Raw genomic sequence first — 16,301 nt, 5'->3', positions numbered from 1 at the left:
GGACTGGAATAAAGTAAAAGAAAACACTATCACACTCACTCGCAAATTACGCAAGTCTCATGCACACACACACGTGTCCTGCAGAACAACTTGCTCGACCGATGCCACACAATGGTATAAAGGAAAAGTATGTTTCCTGTCCCAACCACTCACCCGATTTTACCATTCACCCCGCTCAAGCATCGACAGATTTCCAAATCGTTGTTCTTGCTCCGAGAGATTCGAAGGAAAGAAGCAGGAAAGGAGTACTAGAACTAAGCCTTATATGTCTATGTATGTGTATCATGGGAAACCGATACATGATCTGCCCGTGTGGTCAGAACCGATTTTCATGCATCAAGCAGATGAGACAATATCGGCTTTCTTAAACCTCATCGAAGCTGGATTGAACAGCCTCGCCACAGTGCCGCTGCCTAGTGTGAACCAAGGCCAAGGGCTTTAAGTGAAGCGCTACTCTAATGTACTATTGCGGACCTCAAACAATCGGCAATAACAAACCACACAATCTTCTCTAATCATCTTGAGAGTAAGAGCTTTTGTGGTTTCTTCGTGGCTGTCCAGCGATACCGCGCACCGGCAGCAGGAGAAACCCAATAATTGAAAATAGAGAAATCACATGGAAATTTTTGAAACTAGAGAAGATGAAAAACGGATTATACGCAAACACACACACACAAACTCGAGCATCAAACCATCTTCATCTCAGCCAGAGATTTCAAAATGAGTCAAGAAATGTTTTTTTTTGCCTTTCGGGGTTTATGAGTCCTTCAAATATCTGAACGCAAACAAATGCATTCATAAGCATTTCATTAGATGAATGTATTGTTCAGTCGCTAATCACTCTTTTTTTTGCAGAAGTATACGGTTGTTTAGTGCATCGATATGTTCAATCAAACTTATACTTATGTTGTAGTCTATGTGATACTTTAAAAAAAATGGTAACTGTGCAAAACTATTCAAGCTGGTAAACCTTCCTTGATTTCATAATTTACAGCTAGCACTTAATCATTTACCTGTCAATAACGTGCCATAAATTGAATAACCAACAGTGATGTCATGCACTTAACTGGGTTTACATGTTTTTATTTTGCCTGAAATAAATCATTTGTACATCTTTGTTTGCATATTACAAGAAAAGCCACAGCCTGTGCACCTTCCTAGAAGTGGACCTATATAAACTTCTCCAAGAATTACAACAAAACAAAACATGCATAACAACAACATAAAATATTAATAACCAAAAAAGGCGAACGTTATGCCCAGCAGTCGGTTTGGTGATACAAGTTTCAGCCTCGCCGCGGGAAAGGATTCATCTTTACCGCAATTTTCATCCATCATGTCAAACTGACAAAAAACAAAACTTCAACAAAGTTCAAAGAAGCATCAACTAACGTTTTGAAGAGTCTGGTTTTATTCCATCGTACCAACACACCGAATAAAAGGACGCTCGACATGTCAGTGGACATGTAATTTTATGTATAATTTCGTCAACAACAACGGGGTGTCTAGGAGATCTGTATTTGTAGCAAGATGGTTTTTTTTGTGAGAGTGTCAATGGTTTGATTTTGTTTTTATACTTTTACACATTTTTGAGGACTTAACATTGTTCACGGCAAAGATTTTGGCAAAGTTCAACAAACTGTATCAGTTATACAAAATTGTTGTCAAAGAAATTTTTGAAAATGCATTGAGGATTCTCTTCTCCTCACTGTTTAACTGTAAACACGTTCTTTGAGGTAACCGCTTATGGTCATGCTGCTTTGAGGCAACTGTTACTCCAAATTGGTGAATTGGAATTTCGTGTCACTTTAAAGCACTGGTGCAGACGCGACTCCTTTAATTTATAAATTTGATATAATTTAATATCACTTTGTGAGTGATCGCGGCGACGATCATATTTGTCAAGCTTAACGGATAGTATTTTCGAATTTAAAATGAGCAAACCGCTCAAAACGCGTTTGACCCTTTTCAAGTAGTAGCCCTGATAAACAAACGTGCTCCGGCGTGATAAACAGCATACGTCTAGTAATATGCTACGCATCCAGTAAGTCCATCTGGTTCTTCTTGACAAGTACGTTCTAGCAATTAGCAAAATAGTACGAAAGTTATTTAAACTATGATTACTGCGTGCATGCATAACTATCTTCAATCAAGGACCAACTCGAGAAGCGTAGGAAATTATGAAAATTTTAGCCTAAAATACAGGCTCGTCACCAATATCATCCGGGTATATAATTTAAAAAGCAGTAACTATAGGCACTTGACCCCTGCATTGTCAATATTCTATATATTCTAAATATGCAACAGAAGATGTTAGGTGCAGTTCTGCCCAAAGAAAACCCCTTACGCCCGCAATCAATGCAACCAATTCGTTCTCATCCGAGAATGGCAACTTAAAAAAAGGATCACATTTCCATCTATAGCACTTGATATTAAACATATCATTCGAGACACCTCCTCAAGAGATAACGAAAGCGCGTCAAAAGGAAGAGTGTTAACAATATAGACAAATGCGTGAAAATGAGGAAAATTATTCTTCCCACGATATAACGTTTAGCCAATATTATAAAAACTCTAGTTGTACAAATGAAAAAAACACTAGCTAGTTGGTACTCAAACTGAAAGGTTGCGTATGATCAATTGTTCCTCCCTCGTCGTTTTCAGTGGAAAAGCCTGCGCGTAGGTATCGGCCTTGTTCTATCTCTTGATCAGTCTAAAAGGTATTGTAAAACGCCTTTAAGATTTTTTTACAACCTCCATCACCGGATGATTCGAGCTGACAGTTACAATGATGCCAGTTGTCGATGCACCGCCCTGCTAGAACAAACTCGTAGTTCAATCACCAAACATTCACTCGTCCTTGTGATTGAGCGGTGAAGCATTAACCATCGAGTGGTATTAAATCACCGAGCTGTTGATAGCAACAACAAATTCATTTCGTTGGCATGTGGCAGGTTGCCATGAACAATAATAATCCTCTGTAGAATGTTATTGATTTCTCTCAACATACCAACACATCACTAGTTGCCATACAATTTTTTTCTTCGTTAAAGCTTATTTTATCTGTAAGCTCCATACACGATAGATACAGGATGGACAACAATGAACCACTGAAACACCGATAATCAGCTTATAACGGTCACATTGCCATTATTTCGATAGGACGGTAACGCACTCTGATGAAAAGAGGCTTCGCTTGAAGTGAAACGAATTGTATAGGGTCTGCAAAAAATGACATCAAGATTCCTTTACGAATTCCGGAAACACTTACCAGTTTTGTGAAGCTAAGCCCGAATGAGGGACGGTCATACATATAAACTGTTACGGTTCAATTGTGTTGAAAAAACTTCGTCAACCCCATGGTGACCCCATTTATTATTTTAGTGCTACCTAAGGTTAAAGAATTTCTTCACAGTCAAGAAACTCCGTTACCATCACTCAAAATGTCTTCAGGGAATTGGGGGAAATGGCAGACAAATTTAAAACAACAATTACCCTAGCTTTATCTACGTTTTTAACGGAAAGGTTATTGTGAAAGTTGAGTGAAAAATGTAAAACAAATACCTTAACACATACTTCACCCAAGAAAACAGGAAAATTATCTTCAAAAAGAATAATGGATTGTGGAATGAAACCAATGCTTTGCATTCAATGAATTTAATTAAAGTGTACTTTCAAGAATGCCTTGTAGCAACGTGCTATGTGTTGCGGAATTACATGACAATCATTTTGATTGATCGTTTACATGTACAAAGCTTTAAGAAACATAAAAGAGATATTTCAAACATTTCTTTATACAACTGCAACAAGAGCGATACTGTACATAACATTCCACCATGTTTGCTATAATTCCATACCATACCTTAAACTCAGCGTTCTCTAACCTTGTCTAATCAAGCTTCATCTATCCGTGATCTGGTCTGCAAAACAATTAACTTATTGTTTTAATCATTTCATTTTCATACGAGTCTTCCTTCGAGGCTAGCGAAACAAATAACTTTTAATGAACATCATGCTGGAGCTATAACATTCCTCTACCATTACTCCTTAAACAAATTTATAATTCCATACCATCGAAAATTGCGTTCATTGTGCGCGGCATGGACCTCCGCTACACCAGTCACCTCCAAAGAGTAGCTATTGTGCAGCGCAAAGAAAGTGGCACAGTGTGATGAAATTCAATCAAAGTTACGCTTTCACTCGCTACCGCGACGCTGACTGGAATATAAATGTAGTCTAATTTGACAACTCAACAGAGGTGAAGGCAGTCAGCATCCCAAGCGAGTGTACCATCGAGTTTGTAAAGTTTGGGAAGGGAAATTTATCCCCACAGTGTACACCACAGTGCTTTCAGTGTGCGCCCCGGCTGCATGTTTTCCTGCAGGGATTATCTAATTTTACACGACTGGTTCTAATCAACTCAAAGCGTTCACTATGTAACATTACTACACTCTGTTTTCAGACTAAACTATTGCTACAAGGCAACAACAGGTGAAAGTTTAACACCCTAAACAGAGTGTTCTACGGAAAGGAGACTGCTTGGTGGCATTTGTTACAATCACTTCAGAGCTACGAATCCCATCCCAAAAACCGTCCCCCACTGTTTTTCCGATTCTAACATTGCACACTGGCGTTTCTGCCTCTGTCCAATGATACCATTTTTTAACCTCTTCTCTACCACATTAGACGCCACGAAAATCGGGCCTGCACAAAAATGGAACACAAAATATTGCATTGCAAGCTTGCGTGAGTTGCACCACGTACCGCGACATGTATGTATGTACATTTCCCTCTTAGGCCATGCTTCACCTGCAGACAGGGGCGAGGCGTTGGAGCAGTAATATATGTAAATATATGTTAATGAACATAATAAATCAAACCACACACTTCGAACGACTTCGCCGGTAACACCAACATGAAGCTCAACTGGGATGAACAATATTTTGCATGAAAAGCAGTTGCAGCCTCCTACAGTTGGGAACGATGCAACAAAGCTGCCGATTGTGGTAGCGAGAGCTCGTTGAACATTGCCATTGGGTCGCAGCACAAGTTCGAATCAAAAATGTATGCTACAAGATAGACGATGGAAACACTACAAGGAGCATATGCACACACACACAATCGTTTCTGGGCACATACTTTTTGTTCAAGGCAAGAACAATCCATATTTTGAATAATATACTTTTGAAGCTAAACCTTATTTAAGTATAAATATATTAAACAGAAAATATGTTCATTCTTCGGAGTACGCAAGTGTACGGTTTGTATCCGTTCGGAAACGCACACAACACGCACCAGCACGCACACTCAATCCTACTTTAACATTATAACGCAATTTCACTGTATGGTTTGGACTTGAACCAATGGAATTGTGGTTTGGTTTTTAGAAATAAGCATAAATCTGTGCTTCTGCCTACCCAGTTGGCCCGGTTAGATTCGAAATATCAGATTATATTGTGTACCATTTGCTGGTCGAAAGCCGACTCTAAAGTTAATCTTCTAAGCGTCCCAACAAATAGCAGGATGCTAGGGGAGAGGCTTTTCAGCTCACCAGTGCAATTAAACGCTGATTCTACACGTACTCGAGTATGCAGGAATGCTGGAATCCAGCATGTGCCACATGATTGTGGTGGGAGTTGCTAATTATCATACACAATTTGAAACACCTCAGCGCACCAACATGACTCGTGCAGCTTTGTGCGTTTGAGGGAAATAGTAGAGCCCATTTCAAGCGACACATCCAGACTAACAATCAACCTTTTACCTTCTCTTTCCCTTTTCATTACAGCGTCCGGTGTACGATACAAGATTTCGAGCGGTAACATAGACAATGTGTTTGTCATACGCAACACAACCGGTGCGCTGTACGTAGCCAAGGCGTTGGATTATGAGAAGATCAAAAAGGTAAGACCAAAGAAATACCTTCTGCGGTTCATCTGGTACGAATGCGTGACACCTATAATTAGACCCATTTCTTCGCCATCCCCCGGTGCACGTTCAATAAAGCGACTCCATGTTGGTCCTTTACCTCTGACCATGTAACCCCAAACAGTATGAACTACGGTTGGCGGCATCGGATAATTTTAAGGAGAACTACACCACCGTTCTGATCAACGTATGCGATGTAAATGACAATCCACCGGTGTTTGAGAAATCGTCATATCGCACACAAATCACCGAGGAGGACGATCGAGGACTGCCGAAGCGTGTGCTGCGGGTAAGTGTAGGAAAATAGACCCTCGTTGGGATATCCAGGGACAAGTATCGTTCATCCATTCGTTCCGAATGTAGGATATGGTTTCGTGCTTATCTTTCTCAATATCATCCCGTATCTGGTAACAAGAACGCCCAACACAAACTCCTGATTTGAGGATAGCAATGGGCTGTTCCTGCCTTTTCGCCAGTTTACCAAGGCGTTCGAAATGGTCCAGCACCTTTGCTCAAATGCGGACAATACGGGTGTGCGTCTTTCGCCTGAACAAATTTCAAACTATCCGTTCTTCGTGGTGACCGAATTGGATCTATTTTTCACCGAGCCTTTGTTGCGTTAATTTCCCTTCGAACATCCGGTTCGCTTTGAGAAAGTGTGCGTGTGTGTGTATCCCACACAATCCCATCGGAGCACTTGCTTGTCCTTCTTGGAATTTTTAACGAGGTTCACAGTATCTGATTAAGCCAAGCATGCAAATTATAATCACTTGGAAACGTGTGTAGCTTCAAACCATCGATGTCGAATAAATCCAATGATGGTGCATCCAATTGTTTGGCTAATGGGCACACTCACGCTTTTTCCGTGTGATAAGGGACCGCCCCAAGTGGATTCTCCAATATCAGATAGAACGACTTTTTGCAATTTACAGCTGCATGAGTGTCAATAGCTAGAGAGGGACAGTGAATGAGAAACGAATGAAACATGATACCCATTTCCACATTGCATTAAAAAGCACCATCCTCTGTTGAGACCACCCAAAATGTTGCTGTGCTTTGCCTACAAAATCAGTTCAACTTTGCATAAGAGAATACTCAAAATGATAAAGAGAGAAAAAACGCAATTTAAACCTGACCTAATGAAAGTGTTTTAAAGCGTGTTTGTGAGCTGAGCCTGCGGGCTGTAATTTTTGAAAGTCATTAGAAGTAGATAGTGGTGTGGTCGAATTGCAATAACTTACCCGCTCCAATAGGCTGACCCTTCTAGATGGCATATCGGTGTAACGAATCGGACAGCCTATATTTTAGACAATAAGCAAAAAGCTTTTAGCAAAGGGTAAACCCGACACAGGGAGTGCTGAAGGTGTGCTGACTTGGAGGTTCGTGAACGAGAGCGGCTCTAATTATGAATTCAGTACGATTTTTCGACCGGTTATCGATGTTTTTAACATTCCAATCGACATCGATTCAGGCCCCAACACAGTGCGACACTTTACATGTACCTCCAACTTCCATTCTGTCACTATCTCTCTCATTTACCAATTAATAATTCAGCCAAAAGCGACCACCCATTACCTGCTTGTCCGGGGAGATTGGGAAGTTACGGTGTGTTGGAAGCGTATAGCTGTGCGGATGGAGAGAATGAGAGATATGCTGGAAACGAGCTGCCCCGAGGCACCATAAACTGTGACCCCAAACGCACTCCCTCCGATGCTTTTTTGTTATTATTGTGATCATTGGGACTGGCACCACCGCAAGCAGAAATATGCAACCGACAGGCGACGAAGAGATCGGTTTATTGGAACAGCATGGTCAGCACGAAGCAAAAGCTTACGCACTCCCGGAAACGCTTCGGCCAGACCGAACGGAAACAGAGAGATCCTGAAAAATCACAATAAATGTAAAGTATGCGTAAGAACAATAAACATTAAAATTAATGACTCGTGCACGTGAGGGATGAATCATGGGAAAGATTTTGTGGCCGTGGCAAACGGAATTCGTTCAACGGCACAAGCATGGTATGTGGACAAAACATGCCTGGTAGCAAGAGTGCTAGTTAGCGAAATTAAAATATACAATCCAATACAGAAGGAAATTTATTTTTGAGAGTATGAGAGAAGGAGAAAGAGAAAGGAAAGATTATAGAAAAGAAGAAAAAATAGTCACCAGTAGGCCAAATTCCCAAATCACTGGGCCATTATAATGCTTCCTAAGTGGAAATCATTGAATCGCTGAAAAATTGCTTTTCATTTGGAAATGCTAGCCCCACATCACGCATCGGGAGCAAAGGGACGCTTACCAAAACCAAAGAGAAAAAAACTACAAAAAACACTTACACATTTCAAATCCCTTCCCACATGCAGCTTTGCGCCGGATTTCCTGTATTGCTCCCATTCTCGTTGTCTCCAGCTCCCACAATCATTGTAAGCAGCTCAACAATACGATTGTGACAGCTAGCTTATCAAAAATTGGGCCAATCAGGACAAAATTCGACAACACTTGCGAAACAGGGTCAAGTGAGCTCAAGACTGATCAGCTGATCGAGAATAGACGCCATTGAGAAAGTTAGTAGAAAAAGTCAACCGACAGAAGACAGACTAATTTTCAGACTGTGCAATGAATATTAAACACACACAAAGCCAAATCTAAGAAAGTTTGATCAAAGTTTCTCAAAATAAACAAAGAGCTACATCTGTAGCAACACAACATGTGAGGGCAGCACTTCGTATTGGCGGGTGGACGACGGCACACACATAAATAAAAGAAAAGTTTCTCGCATGCTTTCTCGATAGGCTGTTCTCAACTTTGTCGGAGGTGCTGGAATATTTAAAAATTGCCTCTCACTTCTGACATCAAGGGGAGTTTTGCTTGCGCAATCTAATACTTTCACTTTGTAGTTGTTTTTGTGGGATTAAAAGCGTTGCGACTTTGGTACGTCGTACGGCATAAAAGTTTTAAATTAATAAATGTTAATTATCTTTCATCGTAGCAGGACACTTTGCGGTCGTCCGCTTATGAAATATGGATGTGGCTAATGATTTGATGCGGATTTGTTATGTCCGTCATCTAGAAGCACAAGTTTTGCCTTTTTCGAGTGACAAAAATGAGCCTGGAGCTAATCAAAGCGTCACCTTCGTAGCGTCATTATAAATAAAATAGAAAAAAAATTCCCACAGGCAAAGCGAATACAATGAATAATCATCATGTTTTGAAGCTTCTGATTAACGTGGGGCATACTTGCTTTCCAACACAAACATAACATAATAGCAAAACGGCCAAAAAAGTCCATATCGTTCGTCAGCCGAGCTTAAAGGGCGTATAATTGATGAACCCGTTTGTAAACAACCTGCCAAAACAATCAATAGCCAATTCACTTAAATTAAAATCACCCAGCAACTGTCGCAATGAGTACGTTTATAGACACATCATTATGCACATTAGTGCCATTCTACACGATTGTAAAACCTACTCAACACGCGAATGGATTGGACATGGGCTCGCGAATAGAATTGCCAGTAATGCGCTTAGCAAATGACATTCATTTCCCATTACAATCAAATGCAGTTTGCACATCTGCCGTGTTTGCCCCTGCCGATTGCAACCTCGAATGACTTCTGTGTATCTGGGTAATGCGCGAGTCAAACACCGAGTAAATCTATTCTTTCTCGTCAATATTTGTGCGTTTATGCAGTAGTCATCATCATCATCATTCGCGTTCCTATATTTACAGTTGCCAACGGGAAATCGAAGAGGAGAGAGTGTTTGCGATAATTAATCACTTGAATCGAAACTAGTTCGATTTTCGGCACTCAGCAAATGATTGACTATCTGTCCTATTGCTACACTCAATGCGCTTCCTCCAAACATTGATGTTGGTCGGTTCACAATTGTTTCCCTGGCAAACAAGCAATTCCATGCAATTGGAGCTTTAATTTATTTGCTATCATCTGTGACTTTCTGCATAGTGACTGGACAAAGTTCTTGAAAATGGAAGCACTCAAACGGTTCGAAGCAACAAATGTTGAAAAACGATATCCCCATAAATCTGGGTTTGTTGGAATTTTGCGCTGAAAGCGTGGCACCAATCCACCCAATTATCAACTCGTTTCATTAGCTTCCGTAAGGTTGAGGGTCTGTTTTTGATATTGGTGTTATTCCACACTCATCTTGTCTTCCCTAAAGCTGCAAAGCTGGGGCTGTTCACCGATTGGTCAAGATAGTGTGAAGAATTCGAGGTACATATGCTTCGTTTTGGGCAGCAGAAGACGATAATTCATTGGATGGTATAAATCTCCCTATCTAGGTCGAGGTCGGGATCACTATGGAGAGAAAAAAAACTGTGTGGAAAAAATCCTGTTCACCCTCCTAAACCGCAAATTCAGTATGCAAGAGATTTTCATTTTGCCGGTGCCCGTAAAATCTTTGGAAATTGGAATTGGCCCTCGTTCGGTTTATCTCGTTGGGCCCGGTTTTTGTTCAAAAGGGCAATGCTGGACTGGGATTAATGTGTTGAAGTATTTTTATGTAACCTGTACTGGTTGAATTTTATTCAATGTATACGTCGTAAATAATGCTAGTTGCACAATTTCAGTAGCTGGCGTCCGGTGTAGAGCTCGGTGGGACGACTATTAACTAAACCACAGCAATTATAATAAGTTGTGTAAAGCTGACTCAGTAGCTTGATTCGCGTTGGAATTTGAATTGAAGGTTCAGCTCCTCTTTTTACCTTAATTGCATTCAACAAAACCTGTGCTAGTAGTAGTTTTATGGGATTAAAGCATCAGTTTTTAAAATCCAATAAATCGTTCAAGCTGGTCAACCCTGTCTAAACAAAACTATTTCATTTCCCATGCAAACTTTGGTAGAATATTTACTGAATACACACTAATTCCACTTATTGTGACCCGAAGGAGCCTCTAGTCATTAGAACTGCTTAACTAGTATACAATCATAATTTCGCTTAAGCTCTCCTCTCTATGCCATCACGATTCCCAACGTGGACGGGATTCCTCTCGGATCGATCTTTGGAAAACAATGAATAATTTATTTCAACTCTACTCTTCTTCTCAAGGCCCTTGCCACCAACCACGTGGACACGGTTGACCAATGAATCTTACCGCACGTAAAGAATGTTCTATGCCATCATGAATGCAGAGCCTGGATCTCGGAAAAGAACTAACAAGTGCAACCGAAAGACTACTCATCTCGTGCTGTATCAGCGTTAAAATTTTCCGTTCAACTGCTCTTTGCCAGCTATTGTCGGGACAGTGAATAGGGATAGGAACAGTGTTCTGTGAAAAGTTCATCTCCTTAAGACCACAGCGTAATATTTTGAAAAGGAAAGTTTTACTTACACTCAACGTTCGGGCCTAGCTGTCGGGGATGTCCAGCCAGCTAAACAATGCGTTCGGTTGGGGAGAGAATCGGATACGGTCTCCAAGAAAGACATCTTCCATTCAGCGGGCGGTGGCCAATGGTGACAAAAGTACGGCCTGTTCGGTTGATGTTTTATCTTTCATCGCAAAGCGACAAATGCTGTCACGTTCGCCTTTGCACGCCACCGGGGCGTTGATATTAAACTGTTACAAAGGCCACATTGTATCAATATCGTTTTCCCTTCGTTGAAAATTGGGAAGACGACTAAGCCACCATCTCCCGTCCCCAGCTAGGACACTCCCATGGTGCAAGCTCAATCTTACCGTCACCTACGGAAAGGAAACATCCGGAAAAATACCATTTCGAATCAACGTCCAGCCTGGACGCGCTGACTCGGGTCGAAACAAACCGGTGACGCAATTTCCGGCTCTTTCATTTGCCATTGTAGAAAATCGAAGAAACATCACAAGAAATCGTCGGAAAGCGCTGAAACCATCGCACCACCACTTTTGGTTCGTTTTGTACAGACAACCAGGGACGGAAGCTCCAAATGAAAACTCATATAACTCGCTTAGAGGAACGAGGTTTTACTGACGATTTCAGTAAAATAGGAACCTTCAATCACCACCACAAACCAGGCCCGAAACCTATTTGGTCTGCCTGTGGTTTTGGTCGAAGCAAATGTGCAATTTGATAAGATTCGTAATGCTTATTTTGTCTCTTTCCTGTAGGAATTCACTGGGGCTTAGCTTCGATGCGAGATGAGCGAGAAAGGGGCAAACGTGGTGAACCATTGTCCACGTGCAACGAATGTCCCCTGAGACTCTAAGATCCCAGCATATCGGGATAGGGAGAAACTTTGCGGAAAAAGGGAATATTCTACTATCCTGTTTTCGCATGTCGACTTCAATATGAGCAGAAAGTAAACTTTTACCTGTCCGATGACAGTAATGATTATTGTCACTCCAGTAAAGGTGAACCATGCCAAACGCTATTGACATTTAATGGAAAATGACCAGCTTCAATGATCGTTATCAAGGCGCTTGGGATGGTTTGCTAATGAGACACCGAAAGTAAAGTTACCATTAGGACAATACATACAAACCCATTACATTGGAACAGAAAAAGTTGCTAAAGATTTGATTATAATGATTCATCATAAGAAATTATCAACCTTTGATAACAAGGTGATTAATGTTAGTATTGATATTGTTTCGTTTAGCAAGGGTACAAAATCGATAAAAACCAAAAGCTCGATGACACAAAAGTATTTTTGCTTTGCTGGAATCAGGTACTGTTAAACAGCAAAAATGTATTTTCATTCATATCATCAGCATTATCAATGTGCATCATGCTGTTCTTACCCTTAAGCCACACTTCCGCAGCATTGCACGCTTCGTTTAGCTTGGACATGCCTACACGGGAATGACATTTGTACATTGAATTATGTTCCGTAGTGGGACACTATTGTTGCTGTCGTCTGATCATACATCCAGCTACACTGAACAACATGCTAAATCATCTGAAAAAAAACACATACAAAATCACCGCTTACATGCTCACTGTCGTTGTCCTCAAAGTTTCCTTCCACACCGGCGAACCATTTAAATATTGTTCTTTTTATAAACATTTCTGCATCATCCTACATGCTTGAAGCTAGCTCGAGGAAGGAAATGGTGTTTATCCAGTTATGTATGTTTTTTTTTTTGTATTCTGCTACCATCCCAACTACAAGTGCAATTTATATCTCGGAACTGCACTTGGCGTACAGCACTTACCTCACCACGAGTAACGTCACTTCTCCACCAATGAAAAATATTCACCAGCTCTGAACTATACTATTTGTTTGACCGTGCTTATCGTCTGCCAATGGCACAGTAAAACAAACAGCACAACCTTCCCAATGTTTTGCTGATTTGGTTGGGCAAACGCTTCTATGTGTGCACAATTCTATATAAGGCAAGCAAGTGAGGCGACACCGAAGCTAAAAGAAATCTATCTACAACGCTTTTGGATAGAGAAACCGAGAAACAACTTTAAATACTAAACAAACAATATTTTTCGTCGAAATGAAATGTTTTGCCGTGCGGAAAATGTACGAAACTTCCATTTACCAACAAGTACAACAATTGCACACATTCTGGTACAACAGTAACATATATTCCCCAATGCAGTTTCACTGCAAACGTAAAATAGAAGACTGCCTCGGGCGGACGGTTAGGGGAAGCTCGATCCGGTATGTAGTGCAACGCAACAGGATTCATCATTTGTTTATATTTTCTTGAGCAGGCAGCATCTCTTTGTGAGTGGTTCGTAGAATTTTTGCTGTGAACTTGTTATGTGTTTATTTTCTTTGTTTGTTTGTTTACTTACAATGCACTTCAGCACTTTGTTGGTGTAGAAAATGGTGTACAAAATTGAAACCATGATGTTTTTGCCGTAAAATTGTCAAATGCAGTCATTTTAAGTCCGATGATCTTATTGATACCGCACTACAAAACATTGCACGAAAAATTAAGTAAGCACGAACGTTGTCCGTAAGCACGAACGATACTTAAGTAAATATTACACTTTAATGCAGTGCATGCAAGTGCAAAGAAAATTGTCTGACAAATGGAATGTCTTACACAATTATTAATTTACATAAAATTTAAAACTAAAAATTATCATTATGAAATGTCACTAAAAGAAATTATATTAAAAAGCTAAATGATAAGTATATTACCAAAGTTTTATAATTCTTTTAAAGAAACACAAGCACAATTACACATCAGTACATACGGAACATACGATTTACATAATTTAATTATGATCAGATGGAGATTGTTATATAGACTAACACTCACAAAACTCCACATAGTTTACAAAGTTTCCTGGCTATGGCTCTTAATCTGAAGACTTTTCTTCCTCACAACAACTCAAATACCATCTTCCTAACTAACCGACCCGTCCATACTCCATTCCATTCGAGCACTCAATAGCTCAATTCAGTTAATAATTTCACTTTGAACAAACTTGCAACCTTGCTATCTGCGCGTTCCACGAGCTTTTCGATTCCACTGATCAATAAATCAACGGAATGAAGCATCCTCTCCTAGTAATCAAACACCCGAAACAATGCCAACAGTTTCCTTACCTCCCATTCCCACCTTCATTCCCTTTCTCATGATTTTATCCACCTATGGCACGCAAAAACCCAATAGAAAATGTTTGCAACAATCAAGTGGCGAATAATGTTTAGCTTCACTTATATTAACTCACTGTTATCCACCCAAACTGGACGGTCGAGATCGTAGCCAAGCACCGAATGGTGACGTAAAGGTGGTACTATCTTACGAAACATAGCATGCAATCGACGGTTGGGCATTAAACATTCCGTAAAACATACATGCACACCCTTACACGACTTGTGGGTTAAAGTTAGATTTCAAACTTTCTCGTACAATATTTAGTCGATGTACTGGTTCGGTGAAGTCATCGGGCTAAAGCCATCCGGTTCGCTTTATCCTAGGTCATGTGGTGCACGTAGCACACTGCTATTAGTTTCATTATTCCATCCACAAGTTGTAGTGTCTTGTATTTGAGAGAAAGGCAACGTGTTTCAGCTAAACTACAATGTTAAGGGCAGGTTGGAAATACGCGCACATGGGACGTGCGCGGATGGTGTGAAACATAAAAAACAATTCCATCCTTTTAAGACAAATTTACTCACGTCTCACACAGACACACAAACACACTTTCACCGTGGTTCTGCTAACTCCGAGAAAAAAGTATATGATTTTAACTTCAACGGAATCCAAGACTTCACAAACGTTTCGTTATATAGACCACAGACATGGCCACCAAACTAACCCTAGCTCACTTATCAAGCCGCCAAAGGAACGGTGGCAATAACCGTTTTTGAAACTCCAAAACGAGAAGGAGTAAAAATCGAATCCAAGAAAACAAATTATCTCATAAAATGGGAAAGAACGCCACCGACATTGCTGGGGAAATCATGTCCGTACAGTTACGTAAAATGTCGCACTAAAGCTAAAAAGCTAAGCCACACATGTGAATTCCATTTGGCACCCTCATTTGCGGAGCGCAACACATGAACTGCAAACATGTCCAATCGATTGTTAAGTTCGTGGCTCCTTTTGAAGTAAAGGAAGCATTCAAAGATCCCGAGGAATCGTATAAAGTGTAATATAAAATGAACCGTATCTTATATTAGTTTTATTACAGCTCATTTCCTATTGTTTTGGTTGTCCCTTACTAACGATAAAAAAATCATGGAATGTTGCCACAAAATTAGAGAAAAGCGTAACATGACTACTCGGTGGATGTCTCGCACCAGCAGCTAAATGCAGCTTCGTCTTACCTCGGTTGACATTTGACCGTGAATAGCTTGTGGAGAATTAAATAAGTGAGATTCTCAGACCAAGTTATTTCCCAAGGTACACCTCGATCGGTTAGACTACCACACAAAAAATCGAAAAGGGGGAAGTATAATATTCAATATCAGTAAACCAAACGTCGAGCTAGTCTAGCATGAGGATGATGATTTTTTTAGAAAACAGATACGTACCGATGTAACATGTTGCCAAACACTGTAACCTTTGTGCCAGGAAAGTTGAGCAATCAGGATGGTTTTGCAAGCGGAAACAGAAAAAGTAAATTCCCGTGCCCAAAGTTCGCTAATAACCTTGGTAGTCGTCACTCTAGAAATTACTTCCCAAGTGCTCGAAACGAAACGATGTTACACTAAATACTGATAGATCTCGTCTTTTTTCCTCCTCGCCCGCTCGTAAGCATCTCTCGACAAAACGTGCACTATGATCAAAATAAAAGGTGTCCTCTTAGCAGAAACAGGGCACATGTCTTGCCCAAAAGCTCACCAAAGATGCGTACATGGTCTAGTGTGTCCCACTGGGAGTAGAGCCCGGTGATCATCGGTAGGTAGTTAATACTATCCCCATCCGCCCAAAGACCAGGAGACCATCAGAAGATAATTT

General features: G+C 40.5%; 1 pseudogene; it reads left to right on the top strand.

Annotated features, from left to right (window-relative positions):
* The window catches only part of LOC121595659, a 140,412-nt pseudogene that overhangs the window by 108,737 nt on the left and 15,374 nt on the right, over positions 1–16,301 (top strand).

The sequence above is a fragment of the Anopheles merus genome, chromosome 3R (assembly GCF_017562075.2).
Source record: "Anopheles merus strain MAF chromosome 3R, AmerM5.1, whole genome shotgun sequence".
Lineage (NCBI taxonomy): Eukaryota > Metazoa > Arthropoda > Insecta > Diptera > Culicidae > Anopheles > Anopheles merus.
The sequence above is the reverse complement of the archived record's forward strand: the minus strand, read 5'-3'. Positions and strand labels throughout refer to the sequence as shown.